This window comes from Oenanthe melanoleuca, chromosome 6 (genome assembly GCF_029582105.1).
Source record: "Oenanthe melanoleuca isolate GR-GAL-2019-014 chromosome 6, OMel1.0, whole genome shotgun sequence".
Taxonomy (NCBI): Eukaryota; Metazoa; Chordata; class Aves; order Passeriformes; family Muscicapidae; genus Oenanthe; species Oenanthe melanoleuca.
The window spans coordinates 26,419,664-26,436,897 of NC_079340.1; positions in this window are offsets into that span (position 1 = coordinate 26,419,664).

A 17,234-nucleotide genomic window follows, 5' to 3' on the forward strand; every position below is an offset into this window, starting at 1 on the left:
GTCACTCCTGGAGTCACGTGGGGAAAGGAGCATGGAGCAGGTGAATATTTCATCAGCTGCTGCCTGGCAGTGGGTTTTTTGTGCATGTTAAGCAGTGGCACACCGGCTCCTCACCGTGCCCACAGCCTGGCCTGGGTGTGTTGGGAAACAGAGGTGCACATTGAGAAACACTTTAGCATCTTCCACTGCTGTCTTTTATTTGTCACACATAAATAATGAAGGCATCTACAGGAGAGGTGGGGGGAGGGAAGAGTTTATACACTGAGAACCAGTGAACTTGTGCACTTTTCATCCCTTCATCCAAGCAACTGCCTTTGGCATGAATAATGGCGCAGCTGATATGAAGCTCTGTATTGATCCAATGCTCAGGAAGGTCCACTGGTAGTTCCTTGGACTTTTCCTGAAGGTATGGCTGTAACAGGTTGGTACTGTTGGGATCTGTTGCTTCTGTCTCCATCTCACAGCAGGCAAGTTCAATAGGGACAGACACAGAGAGGGGGAGCCCTCTGTGCAGCTCACTGTCTCCCACTAACGTGGTTATCTCTCCTGGCTGGAAAACCTGCCTGGGAGACTGTTGTCACAAGTATAACTAAAATGGTGTCTGCAGTTGGAGGCATCCCAGGGTGGATTTGGGAATAGTCTGCTTTTCCCCAGGCAACAATAATTTGGTAAAAAACTCTAGATAACCTACAAATATTGGTTATTCTGTGGGGTAGACTAAGTGTGAGGAGTTGTATCACACACAGCTGGTATCTCTCCACCACCCAGGCCCTGTGGTGTTTTGGGGAACTGCTGCAGATTTATCCTGCATTTATGGCAGAAGCTGGGTGTTCCCTCAGTGTTTTGGCTTTATCACAAGAAGAGATGCCAGATGTTGGTGGTGGCATAATCGATGAAGGACGTGGACTCTGCAAGGCAATGTCATGTTTCTCTCAGACTCCTTGATGGGAGCATGCAAAGTGAAGGCATTAGCTGGATGTCTGTCCTGCCAGAAAGCAGTGTTGGAAAGTGGAGGTTTTGCACATTTTCGAGGGCCTTGAGTGGTTCTGAGCCATTAAACTCTGCACAGGAAAGGGGCTGTCCCTGCAGTCCTGTGGCCAGAGGGGTGTGGAGCAGGCTGCCAAGCCTGCATTGCCAGCGTTATGGAGCATGCATCCTGCTGGCTGCCATGTTGTGACTGCTCTCCTGGACCAAACCCAAAGAAAACCTTCTACTGCTGCTTCTTTGTTCAGTTGCTTTCTCTGTTCAGACCCGTGACCTTGTCCGGTCAGCGCTGTCCCCAGTGAACATGATCACTGCTTCTGTGGATTTAATGAACTTTCCAGCTCTCTTCTGTAGCCAGCTAAGTAACACTGCTTGTTGCCTAAGCTGCATGCCCTGCCTGCTTGTATTTGTCTGTGCATACTCCTTTTGTTGATACTGCTTGCAGGAGTTGCAGCCAGGCATGCCTTCCAAAGAAGCAAAAAAATACCCTGTGAGTTTACCACACCACTAGAAAATTTGTTTTTAAATAAAAAATATTTAGTCTTCTCTTCTTAGGAGAAACAGGCTTATGTCTTTGCTCTGTCTTTTTTCATGAATTTGTCTTCCTATCCCCTGCCAAGTTGGAGTCTTTGACCAAACTCAGCCAAATGTAATAGGAGAGCAGAGCTCTCAAAAATTTCTTTTGGTTTCAGGAAAATCAGCTGCCAAGAGCGGAAATGTCCCACTGGTGTCCTCACCAAGAGAGGCTGCAGCAGGACATCCACCCAAATTGGACACTACCTGGGAGGAAGAAATTATAAATGCCTCTCTCCCCAGGAAAAGCTCACATCCCATTTAGATACTAGAGAATCCAACCCTGAGGAAACAAGGCCTCATTAGTGTCATTGCTGGAGGAACTACTTAATTAAAGGACAACAGAGTTGAGAACATTGTTATGTAGGCCTTTGTTCCTTACACCTGGTCATTTCCATTGATGTAAAATGTCATCTTTCTGATCTGGTAGCATTTTGTACCCACTTTAGACAAGTATTCCTGGCCAGCCAAGGAGGTGCAGAGCAGGGAAGAATCAGACCTTATTACCAAGGTAATTATAGCCTCACCTACCCATCAGGCAGAGGGTGTACACCTCTATTAGCCAGGGCTCCCACAAAGAGAACAAAGGCTGGCTGGAAGTGGGAGCCACCCAGGGAGCATCCCTGTGTCCAGCTGCAGCACTCTGGGGCAGCAGACCTGCTGGGGAGGTCATGGCCACAGGCTCCCTCCTTGCCTGTCTCCTGCCTGCTGTCCTGGCCTTAAATTCAGCTTGTCTCAGCAATACTGGTGAAGGCCAAGAGATGGGGAGACTGAAACAGGAACGGTGCCATCAGCGAGGAAATCAGGTCTCAGTTAAAATGCTAAAGGAGGTAGGGGGTGGCTTTCAAAGCTTGTCTCAGCAACTAGCCTAATTCTATTTTCAAAAGCCACTGTTGAGTGCTTTTGAAAATTTCATCCTAGATGCTTGGCTCAAAGACCTTAACCAAAGATTTTTTTTTTCTCTGCTATATGAAAGCTAAATATAAACTAACGTTATTGAACAAAAACCTAACAAAACCCCTGATGCAGGTCTAGAAAAATCTTTACTCAGAAAATCAAATTATTGGAGACCAGCATCTGACATGTCCTTCAGTCTTGGATGCCTCTTGTTTTGTGTAAACAGTTTGGCATACAAAAAAATATATATTCCTTACAGCAAACATTTGCTGTCTGTCCTTTTTGACTTTTCCTATTTGCCTTTTGTTCTCCTGCCCTCAGAAAATCAAGACCTGAGTGTCTCCAGATGAGCAGCTCAAGTTGCTTTAGAACATGTGGATCAGTATTTTACCCATACAAGAAAGTGCATGTGTGTGTCTGCTGTTTGAACAGCATCTTAATGACTTTTCTGCTGATTGCCTCTGGACCACAGGCAAGTAATAAAGCTGGCCTGTGCCTCAGTTTACCCACCACAATTTCATTAATGCTAACCTACCTCACGAGGTGGTGTAATGTTTAATATATAATGTGCTCTGTAATCCCTGGATTAAATGCATTATGTAAGTGAAAAGCACCCATTTGATGTGCATGTAAATGCTGCAGTATTATAGGTAGGAGGGTCATTTGGGTGGCAGTGTAATACAAGTGCTGGCAAAAGGCAAAAGGGATTCCATTGTATTGACTTATTTTTAAAGAGCTTTTTATTTACTGAAATGCTCTGGACACCCAGAAAGAAAGACATTCTTCACTAAGCAGCTCTGCTGTTTCATCTGTCTTGGAGTGCTTTGATAAATGGATTGAAACTTGTCAGCTTTTCCTGTAGTTTCTGAGACTCCCTCTGGAAACTGTGTTGAAATGTTATTATTGTAACTTCTTAGAGCACTACTTAATGAATTGTAACAGATATCCCTGCGAGTCTCAGGGATGCTGTGAGGACTGCACTTCCTCTCCTTCCCACTGCAGCAGCAAACCAGTGCCACAAACTCGTGGCACAGAGGGCACGTCCCCAGCCACCCAAAGCAGCTGGTCTGTCACAGGGACAGCACTTCTCACCTTCACTGGGCTTCAGCCCCAGCTGTGTGTCCTGGCTGCATGGTCAGCCAGGTCATGGTGTGTGATGTTACCACATGGGCACATGGGATGGATGGAGCAGGGTGTAACACCTCTCTGAAGAACAGGACTGACCCAGTACATCTGCTCAGGAAATCTGACAGAGGTGCCTGACAGGAGCATGTCTATAATGTGGAACTAGAGGGTAGAAAGAAGTCAACAATCTGGGGGTCATCTTGGACCCCAGTAATGTCCTACCCTGCTGTGTCCCACACTGGAGCAATGGGATGCCATGGTGACCTCTTATTTCCTACCTCCAACTATTGAAAGGAATCTTGTTCCTCCTCTGCTCTCTCTGGAGGGATGGTGTGACCCCTGATACACTTGGTTTGGCAGCTTGGTTGTGCTGGATAGACTTAAAGATCCTTGTCCTGATGCAAGGGTCACTTGAGAGTTTAGAATTATTTTTTTATTATTTTTTTTTAAAACTTCTCCCTGTTTTTTGTAAGAATACAAAACTGAGCTGTTGATACTCATGTTTTCATGAGGTGTGAGATGGCCACAGGCACACCCCACAGCATCACAGCTGTGCCCCTTGCCCTGCATGGTCTGCTCACACTAGACAGTGCTGCCCATCTCCATCTTCATTTGCTCCTGAAAAACACGTGTGTGCCTTCCCCTTGCCTCCAAATATGAACGTGGGTCATCCTGACTGAGGTCTTCAGGAAGAGAGGAGGGAAATTTTGCAGGAGGTCGTGGTCCATGTGCTGTAGGATCAGAACAATGAGGTGACTGGCTATAGGTCTCCTCTCCCCAGCAGGACCTCAGGGGTGCCTCCATTGCCCTCAGCACTTTGAGGCCATATTGTTCTCAACCTTTTATTTCACTTTTTATTAACATTTTACATATTAAAATTTGTGTGGCAGCCAGAAGAGAGCAGCATCTACACAATACTTGATGCAATGGAGAGGATTAGGAGTCAGTGGCTCAGTTCTTTGGGACCTGAACTGGGGGGCTGTGGGGTCATAAAGTGTCCTTTCTTTACACTACATTTTAAAGGTACTTCCAATTTCCTTCTGTGTGTCCTCACTAAAATACAACTTCTGTCCAATACTGACTTGTGGTCTCAGCTGATAGTTTCAAAAAATAAAATATAACCAGCGTTACCTTGGAGTTTTTGCTGAGCTGTTCACATTTTCTTTTAAGGCTTCTTCCCTCTTCTCAACCAGCCCAAACCTCTTAGTTCCCATACGTAGGTACAGTGACACCAAAGTAAGAAATTATTTTCAAAATAGCAACTAGTGAACTAGGATTTTTCAGCCACCCTTGCGTGAAATTCCTGCAGTATTTTTATTCACAAAAGGAATGCTCTGGGAAGCAAACCTGCTAAAGTTGCCTCTGTTTGTTCCTCCCAAAGTGAAATTATCCATGTCCTCTTTTCCCCCATGAGATCCTGGAGGAAACTGCACACACAGATTGACACATCTTTGGTGCATTCCACACGAGCCAGAGAAATTGCACCAGAAATATGAATTTAGCCCACACAGTGTGTGCATGCTGTGCCTCCATACAGAACCTACACAGACACACCCTGGCAAATCCTCCCATTTAAATTTCAGAATAAGACATTCAAGACAGTGTGATTCCCTTCATGACTGTGTTCTTTACATTTTTCTCTAAAAAAAAAAAAAAAAAAAGGTGTTCTGTGAATGGTACCACTTTGCAAAAATATTTGACGTGGGTTTAGTTGTTTTGAATATTGAGGTTTTTGAAATCTAAGTAATTGTCATGATTGCTGTGTGTAATAGAAATTAGAAGGAAGCCTGTGTTTTGACTTTGAAGCTACCTACTTCTAAGAGTACATTTTTTTTAAGTTTTCTTTTTAAGGTGCTTCTTAGTGCCCCAGCTAAACTTTCCCCAGATTATGTGTTAGCTATCATAGCTGTTCTATAGTTAGATTTTAATCAGCCTCCGTACACAGTAATGTTAAACACTGAAAGAGCTACTAATTAATCGCCTTTCTGTATGTAACAGAGAGATAAATATCCATCCCAGAGGAATTGTAATTTCATGGTTTCTAATGATGGTTAGATTACATTATCTGGATCACTTAGGCTGTGGGTGTCATAAAAAATGCTCAAAGTCATTTATATTCAGTTTAATTTTTTTTTTAACTTTGTAAGCCTGAGAAAATAATGCGGTGTTAGCAAGTCTGTTTCATATTTTAGTTAAATATACCTTTGTTGCACTGACTGAATGGATTCAGATGACAGTGACAAACTCAGTTCTTTTCTATTTAACATGCACCTTCTGCAATCAAATTAACAATGTACAAATCTTCATTGGGCTGCTACAGAAGAGTCTGTTGAATTCCTCAGCGTTGCTGAGCTTTGGGGAAAGGTTTTCCTTTTGGATATCCATTTGCAATGAGTGTTTTCTGCTAATTCTCGTGTAAAGTCTCAGTTGTCTGTCTTGAACCAGGAATTAACTGGACTTTTGGGTTGTTATCAGGCTGTGGCTCAAATAAAATAATACAGTCCAAGAGCAGTGTGAGCTTCTCATTTTCCCCTCCCCACTTCTAACTGATTGGAGTCCATGCACAACTTGGGCTCCTGGATATCTGCATCCACGTCACACTTAAATTTGGTAGCCACAAGAATACTAAAAAAAAAAAAACCCTACTCCGTGTGTACATTGTAATAGCTAATAGTTGCATATTTTGAAATTCTGCTCATTCATATTTAAAAGGCTGAGTCTTCTTTGAACTGCTGTGTTGGAGGGGGAAGTTAATTGTTTCTGAATGAGGATGATACTCCCTTTCCATATCAATTACGTGCACTGCTGCGAATTATCGATAGCGCCGGCTCCAACCTGCGCCGGCCGCGCTCCCGGCTGGTGAGAGCTGCCCTGGCTCCAGGGCTGCATCCTCTGGGATCCAGACGTGGCAGGGAACCCCAGAGGAGCAAGGTGAGAGGAGGGAACGCGGCGTTTCCAAGAGAGAGTTTGTCACCAGTTAGCTGGAATTGCTTCTGAAGTTTTGCTGGCGACTGTTTTACGTGTCTGACTTGGTGACGAAGGAGCTGTGCTGTCTTAATAGAGAACTCCAGAACTTCAGAAGGGTTTCTCCTTGTTTGAATGCACAGCACAATGAATTTGTACCCACAGAGCATTCACCACTTACATTTCAAAACCTACAGCACACTAAACGTGAAACTTTTGTTCAAATTTCAAGGATTTTGATAGCCCAAGTGAATAGACACTGCCTATTGATTTTTCCCTTACAATGACTCTTGGATAACCTATTTTCTCATTTATTTTTAACGACAGCTCATGAGATTTTACAGCAATTCTGCCCAACCTCCTAATATCAAAATCCCTCCTTGACCCTGAAAATTGTAATTCTGCTATAGATCACAGCTGCTGAATATTACCTTTTACTAAGCTGGTTAAATAAAATATGTCCAAATCACTAGATCCCACAGGCCATGACTGCAATTCTAATTATACAGGGTCTGTATTTCTGCTCTACAGTACAGAAAAGCACAGCTTTCTCTGAGTCCACACCAAAGTGTGGGAATCCAGAATATTGGTTCTAGTTTTGAATTTGAAAAAAAAAAGTTACACTGCTCTTCAATGATTTTCCTGTAAAAGTTTTACAAGGGAACCAAACCCTTTTGATGTATTCCATACAATAAAATGCTGTGTAAGTCTGGAGGACAGAAGCATGTGGCGAGAATTTTCTTGTGTCTGGGGGATGGGTGTATTTGATGTGTACCCATTTCAAAATCAAAAAAAAAAAAAAAGTCTCACACTACTCTTAGGCTGCAGATTCTGCACAATGGCTCAGGAAACCACTGTAAGGAAACTAATTCTGGCCATTAAACATATCCTTTCCCCTCCCACTGCTTATTCAAAGAGTGATCACATGCTCCCTGCTGCAAGTTACACCTTTATAGAATTTAGATATGGAAGAAAACTATTAGATTAGCCATTCCACCTACTGATGTGGGATTGTTCCCTGGAGAACCTTATTCATTAGTGTATCACTGCCTAACCTTGTGGGCACACTGTGCCAAGAACATCTTGGTTTTGTTCTGCTTTTTCCTCTTGTCCTTTCCTCGTGGTGCTGAGGGGGCAGTTTGGTGAGGAGCGAGGTGGAGAAGGTGGGATTCTTGTTTCATAGTCAGGATGGTGCTTTGGATGCTTGAATGTGTACGTACTTCTGTGGATGATAAGTCTGTAAACTTTTTTAATTAGTGTCTAAGTGCAGAGGACCAGATGGGGGGTGATCTTATTCAACATAATTCACTGTAAGATCTTCTGGAGCCCAGTAGTGTACAGCAAATTACCTTCATGGCTTGCCCTGATTCTGCAGTGTCCTCAGATGTAGCTTCCATTTCACTTTCTGCTTTCACTCTTCTGTGAGCAGATAGAGCCAAACTTTTAATTGCTTCTCTGCCAGGGAAGGCAGCTTGGCATTTTACTGCTTCTCCAGGAGAGAAAGTTTTTATTGCAGTTGTTCTTTGGTCCGATCCCATAAAACTCGGAGCTTTCAGGTCAGCTGTGGCTGTTTGGCACATCTCAATCAGGGCACTGTCAGCTGGGTTTCCTACTGCAAGCTTTTCCCCTCAGAGCTTCACTTGTATCTTTTGTCCTGGCAACTTTTCTTAACAATTCCCCTACCCAGAAACTGAGGATCTCAGCACCAGCCCCTTCTCTGGGGTCAGCCACTCGTGTTTTTATAGCCCAATTCAAACCTGCTATTGAAGCACCTTCACTCCCACTTTCTGGGCCCCTGTGGGTATTAACTCTGCACCACACTGCAGCTGTGCCTTTCCTCCTTGGGCCATCCACACCTGCACTACCCCCTCCATGCCCAGACCTCTGCCAGGCTTCCAGAGGGAAAACCTGGATCCAAAGAGGTGCACGCAGGGTCAGACATCTGCTGGCCCCAACAAGGACCATCAGAGACCAGCAGAGCCCAGCCAGGGGCAGGGAGCCATCAGCACACAGGATGCACTGCATCCCTTGGGATGAGGATGTCTGACCTTCCCTTTGGACCTTCCCTTTGGTTGATGGGGACTGGGAAAAGTGTGGGAAAGGGAGGGGACTGAAGGAAACCATTCTGCCATTCTGCAGTTTCAAAGTTCTGGTTCCCAGCCTCAGACTATAATAAATGGCTGCTGAGTTACTTGACATGGAGCTGAAGTCTGTAGGGTGAATTTTCAGAGCAACGCACAGGAAATTATATGCACAATTACTGTTGTTAACAGAGCCTGGGCATGTAACTCCCTGCACAGCAGGCTGGAAATCTTCCCCATGCATGTTTAATGGGGTTTGGGTTGCTACATTCCTGGGGCTGTGTCCCTTTTCTAATGCCTACTGTCCTGAATGAAACAAAGGAAGTACGGAATGTAAAAGAGATTTTATTTTGCTGTTAAAAATAATATTCTCTTGATCTGCAGTTTTGCTCTAATGCCAAAGCACTTCTTGCCTCACTCAGTGATCCCTTAACCTTTCTGTTCTGCAAGAAAAAAAAAATCACATATTTATTTATTTATTTATGTATTTTTCCTCTTCTAAATGTGTTCAACATAATGTGCTCCTCGATGTTCATACAAATGAGTATATACATGTTCATGCAGGCAGCACAGTTATTCTAATGATGGATGTTGCTGAAATAAGTGTAGGTCAAAACACAGAAAATATCTGTCTAAATCTTAATTTGTAAATGCTCTTGAGTAAATAAAATATTTGCACATCTTCATATAAAAATAAATTTCATGTGCCATTTCACTAATCAGGCAGGTACTTCAAGTGCCTCCCTGCTCAGGAGGTTATTAATGTGGTATTTAAACTGGAGTACATTGCAAACTAGGAAGAGTCTGTCAATTTTGCTTCCATGAAGTTTATTTAGCTTTATGTATCATAATTGTTTTCTTCTTTCCCATGAAGAAGGTTGTCATCTCCTGCACCTGGATCAATCCAAATGGACTTTAATTAACTTCAATAAAAATTAAATTACTCCTCTAAACTAACAGTTTGCAGCTACAAGGAGCTTATATTTGCAGCTGTGTCACTTCATCGACTGAAATATTCTTCTACCACCCTGGGCTTGACTCTTCAGCTTTCTGCAGGGTCTGAGGGCAGAAAGGTCCTGTAGAGACTAGAAACACCAAAGTAAAAACACACATTTGAAAAAAATATATATATGTAAAAAATACATCAAATACATAGTCAAGTTTCTGAAAGGTTTCAATCATTCTAAAATTGCACAAGATTGCTTTTAGACTCCCCAAAATGCTTTCATCTAAGAGCAGAAAAAAGTGTAGTTTTAAAAGCATTGTTGGGGCATGTCTAATAGATTTGTCTAACCCTCTCTGTCTTGATATGCACAACACAGTTGATTGTGTTCTCCTTAGCACAGATCTTGAAACTGTAAATAATTTTTTGAAGTAAATAGTCATGATAATTGCTTAATGAAGTATCACACACCAGCAGTTTTGAATACCAAAAAAAAAAGTTCAAAACTACTGTGTGGTGTCTCTTTTTACTGGAAATGGGCTTTTACTTTTAAACTTCTGTTATATTTGGAGAGAAGCACTCCCACCAAAAACGATACCACTACTAATAAGGAACATATTATCTTTCATGTGGGTATTTTTTTTCATGTTTAAGGTTTCTTTGTTATTATCTCAGTAGCAAGACTCTCCACAGTCTTAGGCAGAAAATCAAAATATGCCTTAAAGCAATAATCTTTTAATAAGTATCAAATGTCTTTCAATGAGATAAAAGAATTCTCTAGCCTGCTTATAGACACATACCTACACACACACACACACACACACACTTACTTCACTATTCAGCTCATTTTACACCTTTTCAACAATAATTTTAAGAATTTATTTTTTTTTTTTTTTTAGCCAAGACTAAACGTTTCTAACAAATCTTAGGTAGTTAAATTTCTAAATGCTACTAAATATTTTGTTAAAATCATTTTCTCCAGTTGTTGGGCCTCCTTGACCTGAGGGCTTTGGGAGATGGGACCATCTCCTGTGTCCTCAGCTATTTCCACTGACCCAAACAAGGATGTTACTCCAAACTTCTTTAAGACAGCAACCTGAGGAATTAGGTCTTTTTGCACTGTTTTTTTGGGAGTCCAGGATTCACACAGCTAAAATCAGGGGAGATGCTGGGAGCCTGCATGTCTCTGCTAATGGGCACAAAGGGACAATCCCCCAGCCCAGACTTGTCACAAACAGCTTTAGTCCTTATCCCAGGAAATGCAGGGAAGGTTACTGAGCTGAGCTGTCTTCTCAAGGCAGCAAGGATACATGGGCAAGACTCCCAAAATTAGACTGGGGACATGCCCTACCAATGTCCTGCCAAGGAGGACAGGGATGAGCAGCAGGGTTAATCTGCAGGGGGATGTGGAGGAGGTCTGATGAGAAGCAGTGATTAGTGCATAGAATATTGCATACTCTTACCTCCCATCCAGCCTTAGAGTTTGACTTACCTGTTGACAGGAGAACAATATTTATATGTTTGTATTTGTGTTTGTATTTGTATTTATCTGTGTCTGAGGTGGAATTGCTTCTCCTTGGTCCCACTGCTCCCCCCTGGCTGTGGTGTGTGGAGAGCTCATGCTTTGTGCTCAGTCTCTCCTCCTCAAGGTGACACCCTGGAGTATTTTCACCCAACAGAAAGCATGAAGGAGAGGAGGTTCTGTGTTCTCCAGTAACTTAAACAGGCCCTTGGCTGAGCTGAGAGAAAGTTGGGGGTTTTTAAATGGTGTCTCTTGCACCTCAGCTTTGGTGACAGCAAGCTGCAAGTTCCCTAGGTGCCACGGGTTAAGTTGTCAAAGTTGTTCTCTTCCCTAATGCTTCTTATGACAAATACTCCTAATTGCTCCTTCCTTTCATACTTTCCCGTGCCTCCTGGCTAAGACATCCGTCTGCAGCCTTCATGGTTTGTCTTTCAAAGCTTGGCCTCAGTTGTGTCTATCTGTGTTTTCTGTTCCTTTCTAGCTCGAGCATCCCCTCCCCGTGTCCCATCCCTCAGTGCATCCCTGGGCACCTGCCAGCTGCTGTGGAGACTGAGCTGTGCCCACCTCTCCCTGAGCTGAGCAGAATGCTGTCCTGTGCTGCCTACACCTCCTGCATAAAGATGCACAACTTCCCTGAATCACCCAAAGCAAGCTGAAATGCCACCACCAGCCACCGAGGGCAAAACACAGTGAAAGCAAAACACAAAATGAAACCAAAGCTGGTTTGTCTCTTTTACAGAGGTGGGCCCAAATTTTATACCTCCTGAGCCAGACCTCCCTAATGTGTATGGTGGTGCTAATTTGAGTTGTGAATTCATGATTACTTATTTAAGAAATCTACATACCAGTGCTGCAAGAAGGAGACTTTGAAAGCCTTTTAAGTATCTTTCTCATTAATTTACTTAATCCTCTGATCTTGCCTTCTTTTAAGTTGTTTATTTTTAAAAGAAGGACAAAAGTGAGCTGGAAAGCTTTGTTACTAAAAGAGAAGTTTTTTAATCGGTATGGGATACAAAGTAATTAAGAGAATATAAATATAGGTGCAAACAGTACACAATCACATGGATTTGGTGTGCTGGGAGTGCTTCCTCCACCAGCTTTAAAGGGAAGCAGTGGTCAGGGTAGCAGAGTACAGGTAGCAGACATCAGCCTCAGCCAAAGTAAAACTTTGTTTTCTAATGTTTACTTTCTTTCTTTTTTTAAAACAAATATAAATGAGTTTTTGTAGCATAGAAGGTGAAACTTAATTCCCTATCTGATGAGAAGTTCAAAATTTTCACAGTAATTTTCATTCTGAGCAGTTTTATGACCATTTTCAAAAGTGCCCTGACATCTCAGATTCCTGCACTTCAGGGTGCTTGGGATGTGTAAGGATATTCTTTTTTCAGAAAGTGAGTTGTTCAGCCATCTCTGCAAAGCAGGTCCCTCCACTGTGCTCAACACCCAAAAATAAACCACCAGAGGCACCCAAATCCATTCTTTTCTTGCAAAGATTTTACTCAGCTAACTGGGACAGGGCAGGCCTGAATTTGGGATGAAAGAAAACTTAGATGAGCAGGGAGGCTGCTCCCCAAGGATTATATCCTCAGTGATACTATGAGCCAGCAACCCCCGTAGCTTTCAGCATCTCTCATGATCAGACTGGATGTCTTTTGCCTGAGGCTGAAAATCTCTTCCTCTCTAAAACCAAAGAGATGTTGGCTGTGAGTTATGATTAGTAATAGAGTCCATTTGTGGTGAGGTGGGGGGAAGGGGAGATGATGGACCCAGAATCACAAGAACTGATGTGCTCGACTTTTTTCCAAACAGCCACAGACAACTGCCCTGCTCTGGGTAGTTCAGTGATTGAGGACAAAAACAAGGAGAGAACACAGGCAGAACAAACAAACGAATTATATGTAAGTAGTTTGCACTCTTTATAAGCGGCATAATTGAAATACAGCATGTTGGAGTTACATTGACTAAAAGGCCTCCTGGAAGAAAGATCAAAATTGTTGGGTTGTCAGGAAAACAACCCCAAGCAAGCACATTGGCAAAACAAAGTGGGAAGATATCCAAGTGCCTGCTCAGAGCATCAGCACTCAACTCCTCTCATCCACTGAGGAAGAGGATGGGAGCAGGGTGGTGCTGACAAAGGTGTCAGATACTCCTCCAAGACCAACCCTCACCAGCATGTCTGGGTGAGCTGCTGAATGAAAATGTTCCAAATTTGAAGGCCCAAGAGGGGGTAGGTTGTGCTTGGCCAGGCTCTAATTGCATCCTTGCATTACCATGCAATTAATTGCTTCTGTGGTTGGCTTGAGAGGAGGGAGAGTGCCAGCTCCATTGCTGGGCAGCCCTGGAGGCTGCAGGAGCTCGTGGCTCTGGCTCCAGGGTGACCTGCTCAGATGGCTCTGCTGCCAGCCCTGCTGGCAGTACCCACCTTCCCAGGGTGATGTGCTCTCCTCCTGCAGCGTGGCTCTCTCAGCAGGCATCAAAAGTTCCAGAAATTGCACAGAAAATGTAGGACAGGCAGAACACATAGATTTTTCACTGATTTTATGTTTCTTAGCAGAGAGATGACTGCAGAAAAAATGCAAGCACAGTTTTCCCTAGCATTTTGTGTAACTGTTTTCAGTGCATACCTCAAAAGGAGGCAGTGTCTTGCAGAAAATACAAATAATTCCCCTACAGAAGGGAAAAGAAGAATAATTTTGCTCTTGCTTTACAGATCACTCTTGTTCTGATGCCAAGAATAGAAAAGAAAAACAGCACAAATTCCTGAATGCAAGGAAAAGCAGTGTTTAACCCCCAAATTGGGATGTGCTCCTCACTTCTAACATGTCTCTCACTAAACTCTTGCCTGTAGAAGAGAGATGAGAAGGATGATGACAGGTTTATAACTCCCAATGTCTGATTGCCAGTGTTGGCTTCAGTGACCAAGTGGTATCATGGAGGTCTGGGCACAAAGAGTGGGTGCAGAAGGAGGCAGAAGAGAAGCTCCCCATGAACCCAAACACTGAATAGTCTGTCCCTTGCTTGCCTTGTTTAACTTTGGCACCAGCACCAGGGATTTTCTCCTGAGTCTTCCTGAGGTTTCAGGTGTAGGCTGGCTCCTGGATTCCTGCAGGAGGCTCCATTTATTCCTGGCCATCCTCCCAGCCTCCTGGGGAGCCACTGCAGCAGTTTTTCCAAAGCCAGTGAGTGGCAGACAGTCCTTGGCCAGCCCAGAGGAGCAAGGAGTCTCTGCCAGAGCACATCTGGGTGAAAACTAAGAGGGTAAGCCTGGTTTGTGCATCTGTGCTTCATCTGGAAACCCCACCAAGGGCAAAAGGAGCTCAAGGTTCCTGTGCCTTGGGGCTCCTCTGTCCTGGGCAGCTGGCAGCTGCTGCCACTTCGTGTTGCAGGCAAGTGGTCTGTGAATCACAGAATCATGGAACCATTTAAGTTGGAAAAGACCTTTAGGATCACTGAGCCCAGACATGAAGAACAGGTATGGCCTGATTCCAGTAGTTCATTTCTTCCTCTGTTTAGCAGAATCTACTTTGGGTTTATTGACAGTAAGGAGGTACAGGAGGAGGACAAGCAGATGGGTGGGGGACGTGTCAGGTTCTGCCTTTGTGGGCTTTAATATTTATTTTATTTTAAATATAGATATTTGCATAAACATAATGCTGTGCTGGAAAAAGCACTCTGCAGTGTCACCTTGGTGTATATAGACTAGACACACAAAAAAACAAGGTTCCCTGGTTACATTGGGTGGGACCAGCTGGCACTCAATCCCCTCATGTGAACCTAAAAATACTCATAGGTCAGGGCTATGAAAGAAAAGAACCTTTTTCCCAGTCAAGCCTTTTTGTCAAGAAGTAGAGGAAAAAGTTCTGTTTATTCTAGTAGTTGAATTATTGCACAGAGAAAGTTCCCACAGTGAAGCATTTTCATGATTGTTCCAGGCTGAGGCACCAAGAGGATCCAGTTCAGGTCTTTGGGAAGATGCTGGAGGCAGTGGGCTTTTAGTAGGGAGCAAGTAAACTAAGTCCTGCAAGTTGAGCATCTTAGCCAGTTATCACCCACATCCTACCTGAGAACTGATGTTCTTGATTCAGCTTGGCAAAATTATCTTAAGTTTGAAATTATGAGAAAAATGGTGTCTGTTTTTTAACCATTTTCTTTGAGGACCCTTTGGTTAGCTGTTTTTCCTGCTGTGTTTTCACCCAGCTACATGAATGAGCCAGGCACACATTTAAGTCTGATCCATTTATCCATTTGTAATATCCAAGTACCCCATGCAGATGAATACCAGCCTGGGCTGGCCTGCTGTTCTGCCTCATCACCCCTCTTGGAGCACAACCTGTGCAAGGGATGTGAGGTGAGGTGGAGTCAGTTTTGCCAGGGAAATGATTATCTTAGGGTTTGCTTTATGGAAAGGAAAGGAGAACTTGAGAAGGGACTGGATGTTCTCCCCACCCTTCCCCACCCCACCCACTGCTGGTGGGCTTTCTGCCTCCTTCCACTCACATGGGACTCAGCCCAGCAAACTCCAGAAGCTGGAGTCCTTTGACCAGCGTGATCCTTTCTCTTCTGTACCTGCTCCAGAAGGCACACACACATCCCAGCCAGTGATTGTGTCTCCAGAAGGGCTGAGCTGGGCACCTCTCCAGAGGCAAGGCCAAGTTACTCTTGGGACAGAAGGCAAGAAAGGCTAAATAGTGTTTACCTCATGTTTCTCATTCACAGCCTGCCTTAAATCATTTGTAACAGGGCTGGGGGGGAGGGGGACAATTTTGGGATTGTGCAGTCTGATGCCAAGAAGTGCTTTTGCCTTCCCTGGAGATGAGCTCTGTGGAGCCTTGCAGGGTGTGATCTCTTATTTGGTAATGTGAACACAAGGAGCAGAAGCACAAGCAACAAGCACAGCAATAGCATTAGATCAGAGGATTTGGCCTTTGCTGTACTCCCACACCCAAGTCAGTCACAAAAATACGCCAGCAGACATTTGCAGATGTGCATGTGCTCACAAAAGCTGTTTTGGTTGGGAAAAAAAAAAAAAAAAAAAAAAAAAAAAAAGAGGAGAAATTACTGATTCTATCAAGTAATACTTTTCAGGAAATCTGCAGTTTGCTGTGAGCACCAGGGCCAGCAGATCAAACTTTTTGTGGGAGCATGTGTGAGGTCTCTGCTTTGGACTCTCTTTTTTTGCAATGGTGAAATGAAAGTAGGTGCCTCACTCACAAGCAGGACATCAAAGTGCACCACTTGCATAAGGAATTGTTCAAAAATAACCCACAGGCTAAGATCCAAACTATTACTTTGCACAACTAGATTTGCCCACTTTGCCTTGACTCTCTTTTTCACAAGTGTCCATGACAGTGTCATGCAGAATAAACAGGTGCCACCTTCTCTGCCACACTTTTGAACCAATTTGTTTAAAGGTTGATGCATAAACTCCAGAAACAGATGGCAAATTTAGCATAAAAAGCGAAATGGAATCACCTTCAGGAACATGCCAGTTTGACCATTTAGGAGTCTGGATGGGTATTGATTTAAGGTGAATATTCTAAAGTTTGCATTACCCTTTGAAAAGTGCTAATGTAATTCTTGTCACTTTAAATTAACTTTAGATGAGAGGGACTGACAGAAACATGAAGATGTGTGAACTATATTTGACTGATATTCTGTCAAATATTGCATGGGGTTATGATCCACAACTTTTCCCATCTGCTGCTCAAACCTGAATCCTTGAATGCACAATGGATTAATTACCATATTTTGTTCTGATTTCACTTAGTAGTATAAAAGACTGTGAATGTTAAATGTACCCTTACCTGCCTTTATTTCTAAGGGTAAGGTATAGAGGAGGGAAGGCAGGGTGTTCTTCAGCAGTTTTTTTACACCCACATAGAACAATTCCTAACTGCGCCTCTCCTCAAATAACTAGAACCCCAGAAGTCAACCAGAGTAACACAGCACTCAGAATTTCATTCACTCCTTTCCTTGTGAGGCTTTCTTCCCCCTCAGTGAGGAAGCAGGGAGTGCTGATGTAGCACATTCCATCCTCTGCACTTTCCAGCAGCAGTGCAATTACACCAACTCTGCCATTTGGTGTCCTCACACAAGGATGCTGAGTGGGGCACCAGGTCAGCTTTCCACTGATGCTGGGTTTCCT